The sequence below is a fragment of the Morone saxatilis genome, unplaced genomic scaffold (assembly GCF_004916995.1).
Source record: "Morone saxatilis isolate NCDOM2014 unplaced genomic scaffold, NCSU_SB_2.0 Contig20, whole genome shotgun sequence".
Taxonomy (NCBI): Eukaryota; Metazoa; Chordata; class Actinopteri; family Moronidae; genus Morone; species Morone saxatilis.
In genome coordinates this window covers 14,384,283-14,391,614 of record NW_023339763.1, presented here as the reverse complement: position 1 = coordinate 14,391,614, position 7,332 = coordinate 14,384,283, and positions in this window count along the sequence as shown.

Below are 7,332 nucleotides of genomic sequence, written 5' to 3'. Positions count from 1 at the left end.
CCCTTCCCCCCCCCCCCCCCAACCATCTAACACGCATGCTGTGCACTCTCACAGGTAGCATGCACACATACACTCATGCTCACGTGCACGGAAACACAAAAACCTGTGTGCATATACAGACAAAAACACAAACGTCTCTGCTCCACCCCCTCCCCTTGGGGTAGAGGTCCATCCAACACAGATGTAGCCCTGATTAATTGGGCGCAACACAGTGAAGTGGGTCTGGAAACTACCTGGCAATTTCCTGCAGCCTATCCTCCCCCACTACCTTCTCTCCACCTAACCCCCCCCCTCCTCCTCACATTTGGATCACGTAAGTCAGCAGGTGGGCTGCTGGGAGGAGTGTTTGCCGTGTGGCGTTGATATTCTGCCTGCGTCCAGCTTGCTGGGCGCCCTACATTGCAGGCACTCCCTCTGGCAATGCTTGCCTTGGCTCTGGGCTGAGTGCTGGAAACGCTGAGAGTCTGACAGACTCCATGGGCGCACGTACAGGTACACACACATATACACACACACACATACACACACACACATACACAGAGACACACACACACATGCAGAGAATGGACTGCTCTCCACTGCCCAGCAGAGCACATCATAGAAAGACAGAAAGAGAGGGAAGAGATGGAAAAACAGAGATGGTAGAGGCAGAGAAATGGATAGACATACTGTATTTACCTCACACTTTTTCAGTAAAGCATGTGGATTACCCAGCGGAGCACAGGGAGGCTTTTTAATGAAAGCACAGGAAGGGGGCAGCAGCTGGTGGCATGTGTTTGAGCCGGGAGGATAAGACCCCTTGCGCTTGGTTCGCCAGCCCCCCCTCCCTCTCTCGCTTTCCTCATCTCCTAACGCCCCCCTTCATCCAACCAGCCTCCCCCTCCTCCCCCCCACAGAGAATGAAGTCCTTTGTCCGTTCCACTGCTACCCGTCCTGGAGTTGGGCCTGAGCTGCGGGGGCCTTCTGGTCAGCCAGCACCAGAACCAGAGCAGAACCAAGTTGAGCCCCTCACAGCCCTGGCTACAGCCTGCCTCCACAGACCAACACAAGTCCCCAATCACCCTGTGTTGGGAAAGGGAAAAGAAAAATGAGCAAAACAGAGAGAGACATCAACAGAATGGTTGGACAATACCAATGAGAGAGATGGACAGAAGGAAAAACACAGTGGCCAAAACAAAAAAAGGGGACATTTCACTCTAAAGTCGTGCAGCCACAAGATGTCTTATTTTGAATTGAAAAAATGTGCCCTATTGATCAAAGGAGTTAATTATTGTGCTTAAGACACATTTCCTATATTATTATTATTAATAATATATTATTTTGCCATGGAGCTTTATTGAGTAAAATCAAAGTGTATTTGTTCTGTTCTGTCTTATATGAACAACTGAATAACATACAACACTGGACTGGAAAATCTAGCACAAAGTAAGTAAATAGTAAATTTGTGATACGTATGAAAATGATAATTATTATATAGCATCAATGTAATCTAATGAACAATAAACAACATTAAAACAATACAAAACAACACTTATCAGCCTTATATATTGCAAAAGAAGTCATCCCCTGTACCCTCCCTGCATGAAATTAATTAGGAAAAAGAAGTATTCAAATAGTTTAGTAGAATATGTCATTGAGTGAAGTTGGTCTGAGTTTTGAACCGAATGAAATGAGGTGGATGTTGAAGAATCAGTCTAGTGTTGCTGGCAGTGTCTGTATCAGGTTGCTTCCACAGAGTTATGTGTGCAGTAAGAGTAGATATGAGGGGCTCCACTTATCAGAAAGGCTTGGTGCACAAAAGACCTTGTGTTTATTTCAGTAATTGGATCTGCATCACCTTGTTGCCCCTCAGACCCTAAACCACTGCTCCATCCCCCTGCGCTTTTGAGCATTCGCACAACAAAAGTACTGCCATCCTGCCATAGTACTTGAACAATATGGATCAGCAAAGTAGAAATGAGTAGTGAAACACCCTCTTTCTTTGTCCCCAAAAAGCTTTCAAGGTCCTTGCTGCTAATTGGCTTTTAAAAGAATATCTGAGAAGTTTCTGCGGGTAACTAGTCTTTTCATCTGTTCAGCCAAGGTGGCTATGAACACTCACGCTATCTGCTGAGGTCTTCTTGTATTGATTTCAAACAAACTGCTGCTGTTGCTTCTGGTAACGTATCAGTTCCTGCACCAAAGAGGATTATTCCCAGGAATAAACATCTATTGTACCACTTCCAGCTGTTCACAACAGCAAACACAGGCAGTTATTATTTTATATGTCAATTTCTTTTCTACATCACCATCTTAAATAAATGAGTGTAGAGGATTTTAGAGTACAATTCTCTCCCACAAGGAGGTCAGACTACAGGTCCGGCTGCAGAACAGCAGCCTGGAGCAGGTGGACTGTGAGTCAATGGAGGGGCTTGAACCTGGTTGCTCGGGTTGAAGGACTCATCTCACTACTTACTCTAACACAGACTCCCCTGGAAAACAGTAATGTGCAATAAAATTCAGTTCATGTGAACCTAGGTGAGTGTGAATATAATTTAAGCCTATATTTAATCATCTTGTTGCTCACAGAGACACTATATATTATCTGCATTGCTATAGTATGGTGCAGAGACAGGTTAGTATACTGCCAGACTGCCTAATGCCTTTAATATAAGACATAACATAACTACACTTTTAGTCACAAAAGTATTTAAACAATCATCATCGACTCCATAACACAGGAATGCTGTGTTAGTTCCTCAATGTCAGATTTTTTGGTTCTTAAATACCCACCTAGTTTTCACTAAAGCAGAATTAGTGCAAAGATTCAGATTGTCATACTGAAAAATTTCTGTTTTTTTTTTTTTTTTGACTATACCAAATCAAAGGAAATACAGACTTCAACCTGCAAACTTGCACACTCTGGTTCAGGTTAGGGTTAAGGAAACATGATTCACTACTCACTTTCACTTGAGGTTCACAAATACGATTGGCCATAAAATATAATTGAATGGTATTACAGGGGTGCATTTTCCTGGATCTATGGGTTTAACAACTCAAATGAATTCAGAATTCATAAATTAACAATGAAAATGACTTTCATATGTATAATCTAAAAGCAATTTAAATTCATCTCCAAATGGTGGGCAAAATTGTACAAATTTAAAATGGTTCAGATTCACATGTCAAGGTCTTCACTTACTTGAATGGTTATATTTTTGAATGAACAACCTTCTTATCTGTAACTCTGTGTTATCTCTCACTGTGTGTACATTTATGCCCAGGTATGTGTGGGAACATTCTTCTGTAATCTGGTGCGATCATTGTTTCCTGATCTCTGAACTCAGTGTTGATATTTCTGCTTTGTCTCCCTGTTGAGTCGCTGGAACTATATGCTTCTTATTGAGTTCAAAACTTTTACAACTTATTCTACTTTGTTATGTTTCACTCCAATCCATCTAAACCATCTGCTGATGGCTGGGGCTGCACACATCTGGCCATCTTTTCCTCAGTCAGGCCTCAGTTTCCCACTCACTAGAAACCAAGTCCATGACCATTAACATATTTCCCAAGCAACCTGAATGCTTCGCTTCCATGCACCTTAACACCTTGTCCTCCATCCCCCTCGTCAACTGCACTCAGCTCTACAAAGGACGAACTGACCAGGCAGCTATAATGATCATGTGCCTGTCACATCTACTCCTGGCAAACACAAATGTTGGATTGGTCACAGTTCCAATAAAGAAAAACTGGCTCTGTTGGTCCTGTGACTCAGGTGCTGAGGATGCCCCCTAGAGACAGGGGAGGTCATTACTAGTCCCTGATGATGACGATGATGGACCACAGTTTTTTTTTTTCTTTGGCTTTTAAGGTCCTTTCACACATGCTCCCTGAATGAGTATTGAATCCTTGTCCTTCTGCACATGTGAGCATGGCAGGCAACAGCATCCACACATGGCAACACCAGCCCAACAACCATCTCCTAGCAACGCACGTCCTCTGCCCCAGGAGGAATCTGGAGGTCTCTGCTGTAGTCACACCATGCATTTCCTGGAGGGCAATCAGCTTTTTCCTCATCTCTTCTGTAACTCACTCGCTCTTGCCCTACCTCTCTCTCTGCTCCTCTCATCCCAATACTTCATTCCAACTGGCTTAGCTGTTTTGGAAGGAGTCTTTCTTGGGATGAAAATAACAAGCCCACAACATTTTTAAAAAGGGGGAGGAAGTAAATTAGCCTTGATTCTTATAAACTGCTTGGCAAAGCGAAGGTATTAGGGCGAACAGGGCAAAGAAAATAACTTAAGTGAAGGTCCAAATTTTTTCACGTTCTTCTGTGAATCTCAGTTATCCATTTTTTTTTGCTGTCATTCTCTCAATTTTATTCACTTGTACTTTTTAGCTACCACATCAGCAACAACATTAATCTAATCCATATAACAGTTGAATGCATGTTGCAAAAAGTTTCCCATGACCTTGAATGACCTTTTTTTTAATTTTTTATTTAATTCTACTATAAGAAAAAAAAAAACAAGAAAGAATAAACTCCAATGAGCCTTTGTGTGACAGAAGGTACCTAATCAAAACAGCCTCTGCATGCAACTGCTAACATGCGTTTTCCCCTTCGTGCTAGTCTCCTTCCTCGCAGCCCCATCACCACAAACCACCGTTCCCACAGTATTCCCATGACTCTCTGCTGCTCCCCCTCTCTTCCCTCGAAGGGCCCAGACTTCACCAAAAGGCAGGAGGGCTGCGTTGGCGAGCAGCAAGCTGCTCTAGCCCACCTTCCTCACATCTGAGAACCTCTGTGAAATCCTAATCCCCAGAGCAGGGTGAAGCGCAGGCCCAGCTTGCCTGACCTCTCTGGTTGCCATGGATACAGCGCACTATAAATAAAACAGAGGGGGCTTTTTTTCAAGCAGTTTGGCAGGGCTGTGTGGCCTGCTCACTGGTGGGGCTTATTTTCTCTCTCCCTCCCTCGTTCTGTCTCTCCTCACTCTCATTCTACTCCCCTTTTCACTTATTCTCTCAATCATTGAGTGTCCGTCCTCTTTCTCTGTCTTGTGCTTCCTCCCTCTCCTTGTCTAGGTTGCTCATTCAATACTTTCATTCAGCCCCTTCAAACCAGAACACCTGTATTAGTGCCATACCTGTCTTTAGATTAATTTAGTTCTTGCAAAACACTTGAACTAGTCATTGTTCAAATTAAGAAAGTAAACACACAGACAGGCAACTTGTTTGGCTGGTAGCAATTTACATCTGTCAAGTAAACACACAAAGAGACATCTCAACAGAGGCCAAGCTGGTAAAAAAGAAGACCTATTTTGTGTCAGAAAGGCATCGAGAGACAAGGGGAGGCTGAGTGTGCTTGTGCACTGAATCAGGACTGCGCTGCAGATTTTTGTCTGGCAAGGCAAATCTCGGGAGGCTGGAAAATAATTTGGTCATGGCTGTGGGAGGTTGTTGGGAGTGGGAGGCGTGTGGGTGATGTGGGGGAGAAGGTTTGAGGGGTGACTGGTTGGTGGGAGGAGGAGGAGGGGTTAGGGTTTTGACCGTCTCGCTGTGGTGAAAACATGCTTGACACTTCATTCCTTTCCAGTTAATGTGGAGCGGACTGCAGGATGTTAACCCTCTGACTGCCTTTTGATGCTTGGTCTCCACTGTTGCACAACAGCCAGTCCTCACAACACTTCCTGCTTTACAGCGGTTGAGGGCTAAAACATTTCAGGACATGGAAGAAATCAGTCCTACCAGCTGTGAGAGGGACGCTTACTGTATACATTATTTTCCGGTATCATGTCTACATTAGCTGAGTGTAATACTGTGAGACAATATGACAGGCCTGCTGTGCAATCCTCAGAAGCTGTCATGGTGATTTGAAAATTTGACCATCACATGCCAAATACTCTTTGTCTGGGAGAATTTTGAAGAGTAAGCCACATTTCCTGGACCATCTGCCTCATATGAATTACACAAAAGACAAGACCGGCACCAGCAAACATCCACAATGTTGCCTGGGAGACAGAGGTCACATGAGAGGATGAGTCACAGAAACCCAGAACTACCTAGAAACCAACACTATCGAACGGCCTCACGTCACGGTGCTCTTTACAGTTTGGCGACATGCAGAAGGATTAGTGTCGTGTCAGTGCCTAAATGACAGTGAGACGGTGCCCTTGGCAAAAGACAAGTATACAGTTAAACTTAATGGGGCCAGAATCTGATACCTCAATAGGAATCCACTTCAGTGCCAGTCACTGTTCTTTACTAGTTACACACACACACACACACACACACAGAGCACTATGTGTATATCAACCTGTGTCTTGACCATGGGTATACTGCTGGTATGTGAGTTAGTGTGTGTGTTCATGCAGACCTGGAGAGTAGGGAGTTAATGCAGGCAGGGCTGTGGCAGTCCTCCTGCCCCTCAGCCAGATTAATCATGCAGGAGAGACACAGCAGGCCCCCGTTCATTCTGCCTGGGGGTGAAGCTGTGCCCGCATGCTCTGCGTATCACATGGCCCTGGCCCCCCTCTCTTCTCTCCTCTCTCGCTCTTTCTCTCTCTACTGGGGGTGCTGTGGATGGCTCACGGGGAGCACGGGGCCATGGGGGTGGTTATTGGTGGGTGGTGGGGGTGGATGCCCCGACCAGTATAGCTTTTCTTTCTTTCTTCAGGTTGTTTTTTTCTTCTCTTCCTTCCACTTCCTTTCGGTGGGTGTGACCAAGTGAGGCGAAGAAGAGAGAGAGAGAGAGGAACGCGAGAGAGAAACAGGCGTCCATCTCTCCTGCAAGGAGACAACAACAGCCTCTTTTTTTATCTCCCGTCAGAGGGCCCTGACGACAGCAGTGGCCAGGCTCGGTGGATGAAGAGGAGAAGTGTGTGGGGAGGAGGGGGTGGGGGGGCATACCAAGGGACTCGCCACAGATATCTCCTGGAAACTGCTCGACGATGTCTCTGCGCATCAGAGAACAGCCACAGCCATTGTTGGGCTCATTGGGAAACAGAGGCGGCATCGCACAGTTGCGAGCTTCAGCATTTTGTAGTGTGTTGCACAAGCACCTACAGTGTGTGTACAGTGTGTGTACAGAAGGACCTTAAATGTTTCATGATGTGTTTTGTTGTAAGTCTTCAGGATGCGTAGCCTACAGTAAATCTAATTGTAAACACTACATGTGTATGTGTGTTGGGTTTCACTTCCCTGCGGACTGTTTGTCAAAGCATGATGCACTTTTTACAAGTGAATATAATAGTGGTGCTTACCCCCTGCGCGGGCCTACACAGATAAAACAAGATCCATGTTCATTTGGACAGCAGTGCATTGTTTGACTCTTATCACCTTGGCAGTGAGATG